This window comes from Crocodylus siamensis, chromosome 1, assembly GCF_052110815.1.
Source record: "Crocodylus siamensis isolate JL-2025a chromosome 1, ASM5211081v1, whole genome shotgun sequence".
Taxonomy (NCBI): Eukaryota; Metazoa; Chordata; order Crocodylia; family Crocodylidae; genus Crocodylus; species Crocodylus siamensis.
Window position 1 is genome coordinate 204,128,243 of NC_143395.1, and position 17,653 is coordinate 204,145,895.

The 17,653-nt window shown below is 50.0% G+C and overlaps 1 protein-coding gene across 10 annotated transcripts in view; it reads left to right on the forward strand.

The window, feature by feature from the left end:
• Positions 1-17,653, forward strand: part of LOC149873921 (uncharacterized) — a 102,325-nt gene that overhangs the window by 47,428 nt on the left and 37,244 nt on the right. For 8 of the 10 annotated variants that reach the window (XR_016443097.1, XR_016443100.1, XR_016443099.1 and 5 more), the window contains exon 2: positions 15,167-15,233. The exons of the other annotated variants lie outside the window; for them this stretch is intronic. The gene's annotated coding sequence lies outside the window, so the exon portion shown is untranslated. The remainder of the gene's footprint in view (positions 1-15,166; positions 15,234-17,653) is intronic. 10 annotated transcript variants of the gene reach the window in all.

Here is a 17,653-nt window from a genome sequence, read left to right on the forward strand (position 1 = left end):
AGTCAAGATGTAGAACATTAAGCTGTTGAAAAGCTTTAAAAAATAATCTCCACAGACATGAGAAAGGATATTTCCAGTGAGAAGGGCTCAGAATAAGCATTATTGTCTGTTGATGGTTCCATATGCACCATTACAATTAATCCTGATGGGGACTGCATTCACAAGCCAAAGGCTCCCAGAAATTTCCATCATTTAAAATTCTCTGCAAGACTTAAGATAACTTGCAAGTGATGATTTTATAGGACCCCATGGAGATCACCCTAACATGGGGTGATGGGCCCAATCCAATGCTTGTTGGATCAATGGGAATCTTTCCACTGACTTTTAAGACATGCCATACAGTGATACAAATGCACAGGAATCACATTTCTGGTATAACTTGTGACTGAGTGATGAACAGGGGTGAGCCGTTATTTGCATTTATGGATGGCTACAAATGGCTGGATTTTTTTTTATGTCAATCTTTTTAATCTCTAGTACAGATAATCTGCTTTTTTCAAACTCAGGAAAGACATGCCCTCAGCAGGGATACAGCACCATATCTTGATTAATGAAGCCATGCTGATTTATACCAGCTGAGGATCTGGGCCATACTGATCATCAGGTTACTCACGACTCCCACATATGGGCAAGGGATATGGACTGTTCTGAAGACATGGAATGAATTCCCACCTTCACAATCTAAGAACAACCTTTAACTTCAATACTTCCCTGTTCAGGAGCAAGGCACAGGGCTTCCGCCTGCCTTGACTAATAAAAATGCAGAGCATAGTAGACATAAAATAAATACATGAAAAATTACACAGACACAGAGGAGGAGATGCACATCAGATACTAATCATGTCACCTAATGCTTCGTTGGAAGTGCTCAGATGCAACAATGATGGGTGCAATACTTGAACCTGAGTAGAACAGAAAGTATTAAGTATTGTTTCATTATGGTCACCCTCGCATCTGCCTGATCCAACCAGGAGGGCCCAATCTAGGTGCGTGGGGTCCTATCCTTGAGCTTTTTTCTGCTTAGCCTCTTGGGTCGCTTGTACATGTCATGATTGTCACAATATATACATGATGAAAATGTCATTTGTGTGGCTTAATAGTGTCACACATTACACGTGCACCAGTTCTGGGGGTTTTAAATGAGTAGTTTAATTTCCAATGATGTATTGCAGCTGTCAGCTCACCACACATTTGCGGGAGAGGTGGGCAAGCTCAGCAGAAAAAATGATCCGGCCCCTCACAAGTTCTTCCTTTGCCAGGGGGTCCAATCCTTTTTTTTCAGCGGAGCTGGCCACCTCTCCCACTGCTGGTGGGCGAACTGCCAGCAGGTTGAGTGGCCCCTGAGCTGTGGGGGACCCTGGTCCTTCCCTCCATGGTAGCAGTGCCCGGCCCAATCCAATTGTTTCCTGAGCCTGCCCGGGGAATAGTGCCCGCAGGCTTCCAGTGGGCAGGCTTGGGAAATAGCACTAGCAGCTGACCCAGGGGACACCACCTCCAGAGAGGAAAGGACCAGCGGCCCCTGAAACTCAATGGCTGCTTGGCCCACCAACTTCTCACCCTGGCAGCAGGAGAGGTGGGCTCTGCCAGAAAAAAAAAGGGAACGGGTTCCTCACCATAACATGACAGAAAAACTGAAATGGTGAGTTTGAGTTAAACACCCACCATTTCAATTTAGGTGACATAGAATAAAACCCTGAGGACTAAACCCCCATCATGTGTACAAGCACCCTTACTTTAGATTCATAGATTCATAGATGTTTGGGGTGGAAGGGTCCTCAGTAGGTCATCGAGTCCAACCCCTGCCCTGGGCAGGAAAGAGCACTGGGGTCAGACAACCTCAGCTAGGTGCTTGTCCAGTCTCCTCTGGAAGACCCCCAAGGTAGGGGAGCGCACCACCACCCTTGGAAGCCCGTTCCAGATTCTGGCAATCCTTACTGTGAAGAAGTTGTTTCTAATGTCCAACTTAAATCTGCTCTCCATCAATTTGTGGCCATTGTTCCTAGTTACTCCAAGGGATTCCCTAGTAGATAAAGCATCTCCTATTTCCTGCTGCCCTCCCCTGATGAATTTATAGACAGCCACAAGATCACCTCTAAGCCTTCTCTTGTGAAGGCTGAAGAGATACAGGTCCCTCAGTCTCTCCCCGTAGGGCCTTGCTTGCAGGCCTCTGACCATACGAGTGGCCTTTCTCTGAACCCTCCCAAGATTCTTCACGTCCCTCCTGAAGTACAGCGCCCAAAACTGGACGCAGTACTCCAACTGCAGCCTAGACAGTGCCACATAGAGGGGAAGCATCAGCTCCCCGGACCTGTTCATCATGCATCTGCTAATGCAGGATAAAGTGTAGTTAAGCCTTGTTGATCACTTTGTCACATTGACAACTCATGTTCATCTTGTAGTCAACTATGACATTTTGGAGTCAGCCATGACTCCAAGATCCCTTTCCACTGCTGTGCTGCTGAGAAGGTCATCCCCCAGCCTGTAAGTGTGTTGGTGTGTGTTCTTTTTGCCCAGGTGCAGCATTTGCACTTGTCTTTGTTGAACTGCATCCTGTTTCATTCTCCTCATTTTTCCAACCTGTCCAGATCTGCCTGGATCCATTCCCTACCCTTTGATGTGTTAACTTTCCCCCATAATTTGGTATCATCTGTGAACTTGGATAGGGTGCTGTCCATGCCCTTGTTCAAGTCACTGATGATATTGATATTGAACAGTACAGGTCCAAGGACCGAGCCCTGTGGGACTCCACTGCCCTCATCTTTCCAGGTTGATATCAACCCGTCCACCACCACTGTCTGGGTGTGATCCCTAAGCCAATTTGCCAGAGCCTTACCATGTAATCCTCTGCATCACAGCTGGTCAGTTTATTTATGAGAACAGAATGAGATACCGTATCAAAAGCCTTCTTAAAGTCTAGGTAGGTGATATCTACCTCAACTCCTGGGTCTAAACATTTTGTGACCTGGTGATGAAAAGAAACAAGGTTAGTGAAGCAGAATCTTCAATGAACCCATGCTGATTTTCTTGCAGCATTATTTCCCCTGCTGGGCTCCCACAAATGTGATCCTTAATGGCTGTTTCCAGAGTTTTCCCAAGGATAGAGGTGAGACCAACTGGCCTATAGTTTTCCGGTTCCTCCCTCCTCCCCTTGTTGAAAATAAGGACCACATTGGCTCTTTTCCAGTCCTCTGGGACCTGACCAGAGCACCATGAGTGCTTTAACAGCTGTGCCAGCAGCTCTGCTATGACACAGGACAATTCCTTCAGCCCCCTTGGATGAAATCCATCCAGGCCCACTAATTTGAACACATCCAGCCCCTTCAAGTGCCCCTTGACTAAGTCTGTTGGTGGGCTGGTGTCCCTCCTGTGTCTATCTATGATCAAATTGGCAGATTTGTCTTAGTCTGTTTCTAGGAATACAGATGAAAAGAACTCATTGAAGAGCTCAGCTTTGTCCCCTCTCTCTGCCACCAATTGCCTTAGTTTGTCCAGTAGGGATCCAATGCTACCCTGTGGCTTCCTTTTGTTCCCTATATATCTGAAGAAGGACTTTTTGTTGTCCTTAATTTTTGTCCCCAGCCTAAGTTCTAATCCTGCATTGGCCTTCCTGACTGATCCCCTCCAAGTGGAAGCCAGGGAGCTATACTCCTCCTTAGTAGCCATCCCCATTTCTACAGCCTGTATCCCTCTTTGCTCTTAGGCTTTCATGGAACTCCCTGTTCAGCCAAGAGTGCTTCTTGGCCTCTTTGCACCCTTTTATGTGCAATGGGATTGGCTGCTTTGCCCATAGGATCACTCCCTCAAGTAACGACCACCCTTCCTGGACCCCCATTTCGCCAATGCTCTTGAGCTTTAGCGCCTCACTAACTAATCTCCTGAGCACGCTGAAGTTAGCCTTTGTGAAGTTTAGCACTTCAGCCCTGCTGGTTAGTTTACTCACCCTTCACCGGATAGTGAATTCAGTCAAGTGATCGTCATTGTCCTCTAGGTTACCTGGTATCTGCAGATTCCCCTGTAGCTAACACCAAGTCCAGCAAGGCGTTTCCCCTAATGGGATCGTATACCTCCTGCATTAGGTGGAGGTTCTGTATGCAGATTAAGAACCTATATGAGCAGTTAGATTTGGCTTTCTGCTCCTCCCAACAGATGTCAGGGTAGTTTAGTTCACCCATGACAACCATATCTCTTGACTGTATGGCCTCTGAGAGCTGTCTGGAGAATTTCAAGTCTAGCTTACCTTCCTGGTGTGGCAGTTGATAGTAGACACCCACTACCAAGTCCCTTTCCCCCCCTCCCCCCTTGTATCCTGACCCACAGTACCTCAGTTTGGCCCTCCTCTGATCCCATCTTGATTATAGAGGATGTATATTTTTCCTTAACATAGAGAGCAACACCCCTTTCCCCACTTTTCCCCCACTCTATCCCATCTGTACAACCTGTAACCCTCAATGCCTACTGCCCAATCATGAATAGGATTCCACCATGTTTCAGTTATTTGAACCAGGCTGAAGTTGTTGCTTGCAAGCAGGAATGCAAGTTCCTTCTGCTTGTTTCCCATGCTCCTAGCATGAGTGTAGAGACATTTAAGCCACCCAGTGGGTGCCCTTGATACCCCCCTGTCCTGATGTCTTTTGGGCCCCTTAGTGCTTACCTGGGCTTATTCAGTGCACTGTTCGTGGCTCACTGATCCTAGGTTCTCCTTATGCTCTGCTTTCCTATCCCCCGATGAACTTAGTTTAAACCTCTTCAGGGGAGATCAGCCAACCTGTAAGAGAATAGACTCTTACCTTTAGAAGAGACATGAAGACCATCTCATCCCAGGATGCCTCTCTCATGGAAGCATGGATCATGGTTGTAGAAGCCAAAACCCACATGATGTCACCAACTCCAGAGCCACAGGTTGACTTCTCTGATGTAGGCGTCTTGATGCTGGTGGTGGCTGCTGACCGGAAGGATGGACAAGAAGACCACCTGTGCCCCTGACTTCCTAAGCCTGGCTGCATCCTTCATGCCCACATGGACATGGGATAGTAATCAGAGGGCCAGATGAGGTTGGGAATCCTTGCAGTGATGTCTCGGATCCTGGCTCTGGGTAGGCTGCAAACCTCCCAGAGCTGTTTGATTGCTGTTTGAATGCTGTTTGATTTTGACACAGCATCAGGATTCCCTTTTGATAAGGAAGACAATGTTCTGCTCAGAATACTGTAAGGATATGTGACTTCCATGGAAGGTTACTTGTTCATAGATTCATAGATTCCAGGGTCAGAAGGGACCTGTGGGCCATCTAGTCTGACCAACTGCCCCTGGCTGGCAAGAAAAAGGGTCACCAAACCTGGGGTCATGTAAGCCCTGCCAGGTGCCTGTCCAATCTCCTCTTGAAGACCCCCAAGGATGGACCAAGCACCACCTCCCTTGGGAGCCCATTCCAGATCCTGGCAACCCTGACTGTGAAAAACTTTTTTCTAACGTCCAGTCTAAACCTTATCTCCAGTAGCTTATGGCCATTGTTCGTTTTTGTTCCAGGGGGTGCCCTGGTAAACAGATCAGCTCCTACATCATGTTGCTCTCCTCTTAGAAATTTGTATGCTGCCTCTATTTGATCCTCCCCCTCTCTGCGACGCTGGTCAGGCCACAGCTGGAGTACTGCGTCCAGTTCTGTGCGCCCCGTTTCAGGAGGGATGTGGACAACATTGAAAGGGTCCAGAGGAGGGCCACCCGTATGATCCGGGGACTACAGGGCAGACCCTACGTTGAAAGACTGTGGGACCTAAACCTGTTCAGCCTTCACAAGAGAAGGCTGAGGGGGGACCTGGTGATTGTCTATAAACTCACTCGGGGGGACCAGAAGGGTTTAGGGGAGACACTGTTTCCCCTAGCGCCCCCTGGCATGACAAGGAACAATGGATACAAGTTATTAGAGAGTAGATTTAGATTAGACATCCGCAAGAACTACTTCACAGTTAGGGCGGCTAGGAGCTGGAACCAACTTCCTAGGGAAGTGGTGCTGTTTCCTACCCTGGGGATCTTTAAGAAGAGGCTTGATAACTACTTGGCTGGACTCATTTGAGTCCAGTCTTTTCTCCCGCCCAGGCGGGGGGTTGGACTTGAAGATCTCCATCTCCCTCCGCGACTAAGGAGGACTCTGGGACCTCCCGCTCTGCCCAGTCAGGGGCATGGACCAAGGTGGTCAAGGGCCCCAAGGCCCGCCGCACCAAGGCCCCTGCCCCGCCGGAGCTTAGCAACAGGTTCGCACCTCTTGCAGCCCCAGCAGAGCCCACGCAGTTGCCAGCTCCCGCAGGCAACCCAGGCTCGACCGCAGCTACTGGCCCTTCTCTCCCCAAGACAAAGCGTAAGGTGTTTGTTGTGGGAGACTCCATCCTGTGGGGCACTGAGGGGGCAATCTGCCGCCCCGACCCCTTAGCCCGGGAAGTCTGCTGCTTCCTGGGGGCCCGCATCCGAGACATTGCGGAGAGGATCCCGCAGCTCCTCCGGCCTACAGACCACTACCCCATGCTCCTGATTCATGTGGGCACCAATGACACGGCTCGGAGCACCCCCAGCCAGGTCATGAGGCGCTACAGGGAGTTGGGAGCGGGGCTTAGGGGTCTGGGAGCTCAGGTGGTGTTTTCGTCGATCCTCCCAGTCTTGGGCTATGGGCTGAGGAGGGAGAGGAGGATCCATGCGGTGAACCAAAGACTGCGGCGCTGGTGTTATCGGGAAGGCTTTGGCTTCCATGACCACAGCCCGCTCTTTGGAGAGAGAGGCAGCGAGCTGCTGGGAAGAGATGGCCTCCACCTCTCTCCCCTGGGGAGGAGGCTCTTCTCAGCCAGGCTGGCTGACCTGCTCCACCGGGCTTTAAACTAAGCCCGCTGGGGGATGGGGGGACTACTGCCCCTGCTGGCCTGCTGAACGGCCCTTGCAAAGCCAGTGGACCAAGGCACTTATAGGGGCACTTAAGGGAGCCCACCCCTGCCCCAGCCCTGGTACAATCTGTGGGCAAGGCAAGAGCCCCCAAGGGCACACTTGCCTGCCTGTACACTAATGCCAGGAGCCTGGGCAACAAGCAGGACGAGCTCGTCCTCCTGCTCAGTGCAAAGAAATATGATGTCACTGGGATAACGGAGACCTGGTGGGACTCCACCCATGACTGGACCATGGGTATAGAGGGCTATACCCTGTACAGGAGGGATCGTGTTGACAAAAGGGGCGGGGGTGTAGCTCTCTATGTGAAGGAAAGCTACATGTCCCTGCAAGCTGATGTTGGCGACCGGCATGGACAGCTAGAGACCCTCTGGGTAAAAATTTGTGGGGAATTCGGCACAGGGGACACAACGGTGGGAGTCTACTACAGACCTCCCACTCAAAGTCCCGAGCTTGACCAGCAGTTCGCCCGGGAGCTGACTGAGGCCGCTTGCTCCAGGACCTTGGTTGTCATGGGTGACTTCAATTACCCGGACATCTCGTGGGAAAATCACTCAGCTAAATCTGAGCGGGCGCAAAGCTTTCTCTCGTGTGTGGATGACCTCTACCTGACTCAAGAAGTCTATGGGCCAATGAGAGGCAAAGCGCTGCTTGACCTGGTACTGGCTACGGGGGATGACCTAATCAGCGACCTAGTGATTGATGGGAAGTTGGGTGACAGCGACCACGAGCTGATCACCTTCACCATCCGCCGTAAAGCTGGCAAGTCAGTCAGCAACACAGAAGTCCTTGACTTCAGAAAAGCTGACTTTGACAAGCTCAAGAGGCTTGTCGGTCAGGCCCTCAGGGACCATGACCCCAGGGAGTTGGGAGTTCAAGAAGAGTGGTTGCTTCTCAAGGAAGCGATCCTCAGTGCACAAGCTAAATCTATTCCAACACGGAGGAAAGGCAGCAAGAAGGCACAGCAGCCCCCCTGGCTCTCCAGAGACCTAGCAGACCTACTGTGGCTAAAAAGGAAAGCCTACAAAGGATGGAGGACGGGATTCACCTCCAAGGAGGATTACTCTGCGCTGGTCCGGTCCTGCAGGGAGCAAACCAGGAAAGCCAAGGCTGCAACTGAACTCCAACTAGCTTCAGGCATCAAGGACAACAGAAAGTCCTTTTTCAGATATGTGGGGAGCCGGAGGAAAAGCAAGGGCAATGTTGGACCCCTGCTAAACCAGATGGGGCAACTGACAACTGACGCCCAGGAAAAAGCCAACCATTAAATAGGTACTTTGTGTCAGTCTTTTATCAGTCACACGGGATGCCCATGCCTGCTATGGGACAGGGAAATCTGGGTGAGGGGGATCCCCTACCCTCCATCAATGCTGACCTCGTGAAGGAACACCTTGAGAAGCTGGATACCTTCAAGTCAGCTGGCCCTGACAACCTGCACCCCAGGGTACTCAAGGAGCTGGCGAGCGTCATAGCCCAGCCCCTGGCACGGATCTTTGAAAACTCCTGGCGCTCTGGTGTAGTGCCCGAAGACTGGAAGAAGGCCAATGTGGTGCCGATCTTCAAGAAAGGGAGGAGAGTGGATCCGGCTAACTACAGGCCCATTAGCCTGACTTCTATGCTGGGGAAGATCTTAGAAAAGTTTATTAAGGAGGCCATCCTTGAGGGACTGGCCCAGGCTAACATTCTAAGGGACAGCCAGCATGGGTTTGTTGCGGGTAGGTCTTGTTTGACCAATCTCATTTCCTTCTATGACCAGGTGACCTATCACCTGGACAAGGGAGAAGAGATTGATGTCATATATCTTGACTTCAAAAAAGCTTTTGATCTGGTATCCCATGATCACCTCTTGGCCAAACTGACCAGTTGTGGCTTTGGCTCCACCACGATCCGCTGGCTGGGAAATTGGCTTCGTGGTCGGACCCAGAGGGTTGTGATTGATGGCAGTCACTCATCGTGGTGCCCTGTGACCAGTGGGGTCCCTCAAGGCTCTGTCCTGGGACCCATACTGTTCAACATATTCATTAACGATGTGGACACTGGAATCAGGAGTGGACTGGCCAAGTTCGCCGATGACACCAAACTTTGGGGCAAAGCATCCATGCCAGAAGATAGGCGGGTGATCCAGGCTGACCTGGACAAGCTCAGCAAATGGGCAGATGAGAACCTCATGGTGTTTAACACCAAAAAATGCAAGTTTCTCCACCTTGGGAGGAAAAACCTGCAGCACCCTTATAGGCTCGGCAGTGCTATGTTGGTTAGCACTACAGAAGAAAAAGACTTGGGGGTCATCATTGACCACAAGATGAACATGAGCCTGCAATGCGATGCTGCGGCTAGTAAAGCGACCAAAATGCTGGCGTGCATCCATAGATGCTTCTCGAGCAAATCCCGGGACGTCATTCTCCCCTTGTACTCGGCCTTAGTGAGGCCGCAGCTGGAGTACTGCATCCAGTTTTGGGCTCCACAATTCAAAAAGGATGTGGAGAAGCTTGAGAGAGTCCAGAGGAGAGCCACGCGCATGATCAGAGGTCAGGAAAACAGATCTTACGATGACAGGCTGAGAGCCATGGGACTCTTTAGCCTGGAAAAGCGCAGGCTCAGGGGTGATCTGATGGCCACCTATAAGTTTATCAGGGGTGACCACCAGGATCTGGGGGAACATCTGTTCACCAGAGCGCCCCAAGGGATGACGAGGTCGAACGGTCACAAACTCCTGCAAGACCGTTTCAGGCTGGACATAAGGAAGAATTTCTTTACTGTCCGAGCCCCCAAGGTCTGGAACAGTCTGCCAGCGGAGGTGGTTCAAGAGCCTACATTGAACACCTTCAAGAGTAAATTGGATGCTTATCTTGCTGGGATCCTATGACCCCAGCTGACTTCCTGCCCTTTGGGCAGGGGGCTGGACTCGGTGATCTCCCGAGGTCCCTTCCAGCCCTAATGTCTATGAAATCTATGAAATCTACAAGGTCCCTTCCGACCCTACTTCTATGATTCTATGATACTAGGTCCCCTCTCAGCCTTCTCCTGGTGAGGCTGAAGAGGTTAAGGTCCTTTAGCCTTTCCTCGTAGGGCCTTCCCTGCAGGCCTCTAGTCAGCCGAGTGGCTCTTTTTTGGAACCTCTCCAGGTTGTCCTCATCCTGCTTCAATTGCGGCATCCAGAACTAGACACAGTACTCCAGCTGTGGCCTGACCAGTGCTGCATAGAGAGGGAGAATCACCTCCCTGGGCCTATTTGTGAAGCACCTACAGATGCATGACAAGGTGTGATTGGCTCTGCTGACTACTTCATCACATTGATGACTCACGTTCATCCTGGAGTCAACAGTGGCTCCAAGATCTCTTTCTGTCTCAGTGGAGCTGAGAAGGTCGCCCCCCAACCTATAGGTAGGATGGCAGTTCTTTCTCCCTAGGTGCAGCACCTTGCACTTGTCATTATTGTGCATCCTGTTGCTCTCTGCCCACTTCCCCAACCTGTCTAGGTCAGCCTGGATCTGGTCCCTCTTCTGCAGGGTGTTAGCTTCACCCATATTTTTGTGTCATCCGCAAATTTGGATAGGGTGCTTCCCACCCCCTCATCCAGATCACTGATGAAGATGTTGAACAGCATCAGCCCCAGAACGGAGCCCTGAGGGACTCCACTGCACATGTCTTTCCAGGTTGACACCGACCCATTCACCACCGTTCTCTGAGTGCAACCCTTGAGACAGTTTGCTACCCAGTCTACCATATAATCATCCAAGGCAAATCTCCTCAGTTTATTTATAAGGATGAATACCGTGTCAAACGCCTTCTTGAAGTCCAGATAGATAACATCCATCTTGACTCCTGAATTTAAACATTTGGTGGCCTTGTTGTAAAAAGAAACTAGGTTAGGCAGGACCTGCCTGATATAAACCCATGTTGGTTACCCCTCTGCATCACATTAGCCAGTGGGCTCCCACAGATGTGTTCCTTGATAGTTTTTTCTAGGATTTTCCTAGGGATAGAGTTAAAGCTGACTGGTCTATAGTTCCCTGGATCTTCCTTCCTCCCCTTCTTATAGACTGGGGCAACATTGGTTCTCTTCCAATCCTCTGGGACCTGACCTGAACACCATGAGTGCTCAGATATCCTTGCCAGTGGGTCAGCTATGACACTCCCTAATTCCTTCAATACTCATGGGTGGAGTCCCTCCGGTCCTGGTGATTTGAAGATGTCCACTCCCCCCAAGTGTCTTTTTACCATGTTGCCACTGACTGTTGGTTGGCTGATGTTCCCCTTGTTGGTGTCTGTGGTACATAATGAGGGTTTGTTCAGGTTCCTATTTAAGAAGACAGAGGCAAAAAACTCACTGAAGAGCTCTGCCTACCCCTGCTATCCATCACTAAGCCCCCCTGCCCATCCTGTAGGGGTCCTATGCTACCCTGCACCCTCTTTTTGCTCCCAACATACCTGAAGAAGGACTTTTTATTGTCCTTAATTTCTGCTGCTAGCCTGTGTTCTAGAGCCGCCTTGGCCTTCCTGACTGACACCCTGCAGGGGCGAACCAAAAAAGTGTACTCCTCCTTGCTAGTTACCCCCTGCTTCCACTTCCTATATGCTTCTTTTTTTGTCCTTAAGGTATCCTGGATGACCCTGGTTAGCCAAAGGGTTTTTCTGGCCCGTTTGCTCCCTTTCCTCTGCCATGGGATTATCTCACTCTGAGGCCAAAGGATGGTTTCCTTGAGGAATGACCACCCATCCTGGATCCCCAGAGCATCTAGGCTCTTGGTTCCTAGTACCCTGCTAGCCAGTCCCCTGAGCCTATTAAAGTCAGTCTTTTAAAGGTTTAGAACCTGTGTCCTGCTGGGTATAATGCCCGCCCTTCTCTGGATAGTGAATTTTATCATTTGGTGATTGCTGTTCCCTAACTTGCCTGGAATCCGACCAGGTCAACACCAAGTCAAGCAAGGCGTTACCCCTGGTGTCCTCCTTACCTCTTGTGTTAGGTGGAGGTGCTGGATATAGTTGACTGTTCCTCCCAGCATATGTCTGGGTAGTTAAGGTCCTCCATGACTACCATGTCGCTAGACCACACAGCCTCTGAGAGCTGCCATGGAAAATTCCCCATCTACCTCAACCTCCTGGTGCAGAGGCCTGTAGTAGACCCTCACCACCAAGTCCCTTTCCCCCTGACTCCCTTGGATCCTAACCCACACAATGTCTGCTGGTCCATCCTCTGATTCCAATTTGTTAAGGGCACTGGATATCAAGATCATCTAATTTCCAGAACATGTATAAGGAGTGGGCCCCTAAAGGGTTTTGTATGGCTTTGTGTGGAGGACTTAATAAAACTTGAACCCACTGGAGACTGCATAGTACTTCACAGTTAATTGTTTTCTAACTCTTTAAGCCTTACCAGAGGCAAGCAGAATATGTAACAGAAAAAAGGTGTTTGCTTCTAGCCCCAGGAAAATGGTATTAAGTTCTCCAAGAGCAGCGAAGATCTACATGAGACTCTTACTACTTTTACTGTGCAGTAGCTTGTTACTATTGTGCTGTAGCTCATTAGTATTGTGCAGTAGTGTTGCTGGGCACAAACCATGCTGTGATGCTACTGTGCAGTAGTAATGAGCTACTGTGCAATAAGTGTCACTAGGCAACCATGCTGGGAAGCTACTGAGCAGTAATGCCAGTTACTGTGCAATCATTTAGTACTTGGTTATGCAAATACTAAATGACTGCAGTAACAACTGAGCAGTAAGTGACTTTCTCCAAGAGCAGCCAAGGTCATACCAGGCACATCTACATGAAACTCTTACTGTGCAGTAGCTTGTTACTATTGTGCTGTAGCTCATTAGTATTGTGCAGTAGTGTTGCTGGGCACAAAGACTGACCTGCGTTTGGAGGGAAGAAGAAAAGGAGGGATTCACTCTACCGAATATTTTGAATAGCTGTTTGAAATAATAAGGGTTGAAAGTATCCTAGTGATATTATTTCCATCAGATAACACTGCTGCTAATAGATTAGCATGTCAGGGCTGGATGGCTTTTCAGCAATAATTAGAGAAGGGGGGGAAAAAGCACACAATGGCTCAAAAACCTGAAAACTGTTACTTTAATGACAGAAGGTAGTCTGATGCTCTGGAGAATATCCTGCTCCCCCATGATGGGCGTGAACACACACCCACTGTAGAGGTTAATACCTCTGATTAAGATGGAGAGAAGATGCCAACACTACGTCCCATCCAGTTCCTTCCTAAGGTAGTGCTCATCCTGCAGGCCCCAGCTGTCTTCTCCGAGCCTTTCTCTGGGGAAAATGAGCTTGTTTCTGACCTTTGCCATATATGAGCTGTCTGGGAACAGGCATGAAGTACAGAATTATGATACCCCAGAGCCTGTGGGTGAAACCAGTTTGTCTCCGATGTGAAACATCTGGGGATAATACTCCTTTACAGCTCTGGACTTTGCCAACATTCCTGGGATGAGTGGAGGCATGTCTGTGTTACAGAGACAGAGGTGGGCCATCAAAGCTCCACAGTGGTGGCACAGTGTATGCTGTCAAATGACTCCTTCATCTGCTGTAACCTCACCACCCCCTAGAATGGCCAAAGCTTCACCGACAACATGCTTTTTGGAGGGTTTGCTGGCATGGCTATGATGGTCAAGGCTGTATTTCTTAGGTACTCCTGCTTAACACAGCCAGGCCAGTTGTAGCACAGATAATGACTTCTGGCCCAGTCCTGCCACTTTAACTCATAGTGGGCCAATCTCACTAATCAGGTCTGTGGTGTTTTGCCAGCATAACTTTACTGGCTAATAAAAAATGGAATGCAGATTCTAGTTGTGATGCCTCCAAACTAAGCTAATTGGTACTTTTTTTTGGTTACCAGGAGATGTGTAGGCTACTGGCTTTGTCAGAAAAGCTCTATGTGCATAGAGGCTTCTAATCCAAAGAGCTACAAGCTGTTAACAGATGTTGTATGGCACTCGTGTGCTGGATCTGTGAGGAAGAAGTGTTGTGGTATCTCATCTCAGCAAACAAAGGGAAAATCAGTTCATTTTGGCCATAGACCTTTGGAAATATTGCCAGAGTAGGAAGCTTGCCCTAACTGCTCCACACATCCCAGAAACTGAGAATCCGTTGTGATGAAAATTTCCCATTCAGAGAATCAGATTCTGATCCTTAATGTTTTTGGCCAGTATAAAATGTCAGCTGGAGACTATTCTGCCTCTACAGAAATCTGCATAGGCTCCTATACCCCATGAAGTAACCACATGTAGAGCTCTAAGCAGGCTGGTCACAGCTTCATGCTTAGCCAAACCTGGAAGCAAAATGTGAGTTGAGTGGGGATGTTACAAGACTCTCACTTAATGTCTATGGGAAAACTCTACTTGCACTGGAAACTGAGGTGATGGTTGGTGCATCTTTTTCCATGGTACTACTCAGCTCCTGCTACAAGATGTTTGGAAAACTCACTGGAAGGAAAGGGTAGTTTTTACAGGATGAATTATTTCACCGCAATGCCCATGCATACTGGTTGAGATCAGGATTGTCATGGCCAGGCCATGGGCAGCCAGGTGCAGCAGCCCTCTGTCAGAAACATGATTCTAGAGTCTGGAGCCAGGACAAGGAAACAGCCAGGGGCTGGAACTGGTGGCCAAGCCAGAGTACCAAAGCCAAAACTGTGGCCAGGAACAGGTCAGGGTCAGGAAGCTAGAGACAGGAAACTACAGGGCAGGCCAGGGTCAGAGACCCGAGAGTCACAAATCAAAAGCAAGCCCCAGGTCAGAAGCCAGATACTACAGACACCATAAACAGGGACTGTAGTGCATGCAGAGTGCTGGGATCAAGCCAATCTTCTAGCTGTATGGGAGATTCATTATGCAGACACCTTCCTGGTGCCTGCCTGCCTCTTGCTTTTAAGGCTGTTTGAGGTGAAGCCAGCTTCCTGCCAGCCCAGCATCCAATGGCTGGCTGGCTGAGGAATGACTCGCCCCTGAATGGAGCATGACTCATCACAACTATCCCTACTCTGCTGAGTGCGGCAGATAGTAAAAGACAGCTCCACCTCTGAAGTAGGGCTGTGCGAAACAGCACTGTTTTGTTTTGCCTCCTGTTTCACCATTTCGATGGCACAGTGTTTTGTTTTGAGTTTCATTTTGTTTCAAAGCAGTGTTTCATTTCATCAAAACTGTTTCGCTGTTTCAATGCTGTATCGGTGTTTTGCCCACAGGCTATAATGGGGAATCATGAAACTGCCTATAACTTTGTCATTTTTTGGCAGATTTGGATGAAAACAGCAGGAATGGTAGCCCCTTCTGAGACCATGACACCTGCCAAGTTTCAAGGAGGTAGGTGTAGGGGTTTCTGGGAAACTGCACCTCAAGCTGCTGACAAGCAAAACTCATGTCCGTGTGTGTTAAGGCGAAATGAGGTGAAAACTGCAGGCATAGTAGCCACTTCTGAGGCCATGAAGCCTGCTAGATTTCAATGAGATAGATGCAAGGGTTTTTGGGAAACTGCACCTCAAGACGCTGACAAGCAAAACTTGTGACATGTATGACTTTGTGTGCGTGTGTGTGTGTGTGTGTGTGTAAAGGTGCACCCTCATTGGTGCTGGGGCCTCTACATGACAGGGTAGTGTGCTCCAGTGAGTGCTCCTCCTCCCCTACAGCCTCATACCAGTCCATCACTTTAAATAACAACAGGTAATAACTTAGTAAGCAGCACAGTAGCACCAGCAGCATCTCAGGCAGCCAAACTGTCACAGACTAGAACCTTTCTTTTCTTTCCTGCAGGAGCTTCTTCTTCAGCAGCTGCCAGAGAAGTCTCTCTGCCAGACCCAGCCCTGGGGCTTGGATGTGCCCAGGACCCTGTGTCCTTCCGGTCAGCTGACCAGGGACAGGTGCTAGGGGTGTTGGTCTAAGGACATGGCACTGGCTGACAAGATTCTTTAGGTCAATCTGGTATCTTTTAGTAGACCACCTCAATAGTTACAGAAATATTTCTTAGCAAGGTTTTGGGTTGAAAAAACCCTTCATCAGGCTGAGGAAGCACCAGCAGTTGGTGTGTGTGTGTGTGTGCTGTTCCTGGATGGAAGGAATAATAAAGAAGCCAGAGGCTGGCATGCATTGCAGGCAAGAAAGCCGGTCAGTGGAAATGGAAATGGAGGTGTCAGGGGGTGAGGGGCAGGCTGGGGTCGGGGGGAAAGGGGGATGTAGCAGCGCAGGCAAAAGTGGAGAGGTACCTGGGGAGTCAGATATCCGGCAGGTTGCAGTGTGTCAGAGTTCCAATGTCTATATTGAGTCCGTGAGTTTCTGTACCTAGGAGGTTGATGAAGTGAGAAGGGGCTATGGGGGGGGGGGCGGCTACAGTGAATTCAGGAGTGGCTGCATCCCCCCTGTAGCTCCCTCTCGGCACTGCTGCCGCCTGCCCCAAGTGCAGCCTGGCCCAGCCCCCGCCAGGAAGAGCCCAGCACTGCTCCAGCCCCAGCCAGCTGCAGCATCCCACCCTGCCCTGCCCTGCACAGGTCCAGAGGCACATGCCCCCATGCCTTCACAGGGTGCATGCAGCAGTGGGAGCCGCCACCCTGTCCCCTCATTCCCTGGATGAACTGCAGCTCCATCCTGGCTCCCACTGCTGCACACCGCCCTGGGAGGGCATGACTGTGTGCCCCCGGACCTGAGTGCAGGGCAGGATGCCACTGTGGGCTGGGGCCGGGGCTGCTGGGCTGGGGCAAGGGCTTGGCTGGACTGTGCTGGGGGCAGGTGGCAGCAGCACTGGAAGGGGGCTCATAGGTTTCATAGATATTAGGGCTGGAAGGGACCTCGGAAGATCATCAAGTTCAGCCGCCACCTGAAGGGCAGGAAGTCAGCTGGGGTCATAGGATCCCAGCAAGATAAGCATCCAATTTACTCTTGAAGGTGTTCAATGTAGGTGCTTGAACCACCTCCGCTGGCAGACTGCTCCAGACCTTGGGGGCTTGGACAGTAAAGAAGTTCTTCCTTATGTCCAGCCTGAAACGGTCTTGCAGGAGTTTATGACCGTGCGACCTCGTCATCCCTTGGGGCGCTGTGGTGAACAAATGTTCCCCCAGATCCTGGTGGTCACCCCTGATAAACTTATAGGTGGCCATCGGATCACCCCTGAGCCTGCACTTTTCCAAGCTAAAGAGCCCCATGGCTCTCAGCCTGTCATTGTAAGGTCTGTTTTCCTGACCTCTGATCATGTGCATGGCTCTTCTCTGGACTCTCTCAAGCTTCTCCACATCCTTTTTGAATTGTGGAGCCCAAAACTGGATGTAGTACTCCAGCTGTAGCCTCACCAAGGCTGAGTACAAGAGGAGAATGATGTCCCGGCATTTGCTTGAGAAGCATCTATGGATGCAAGCCAGTGTTTTGGTCTCTTTACTAGCTGCAGCATCACATTGCAGGCTTATGTTCATCTTGTGGTCAATGATGAACCCCAAATCTCTTTCTTCTATAGTGCTAGCCAGCGTAGCACTGTCAAGTCTATAAAGATACTGCAGGTTTTTCCTCCCAAGGTGGAGAACCTTGCATTTTTCAGTGTTAAACACCATCAGGTTCTCATCCACCCATTTGCTGAGCTTGTCCAGGTCAGCCTGGATCACCCGCCTGTCTTCTGGTGTGGATGCTTTGCCCCAAAGTTTGGTGTCACGGGCGAACTTGGCCAGTCTGCTTCTGACTTCAATGTCCACATCATTAATAAAGATGTTGAACAATATGGGTCCAAGGACAGAGCCTTGGGGGAC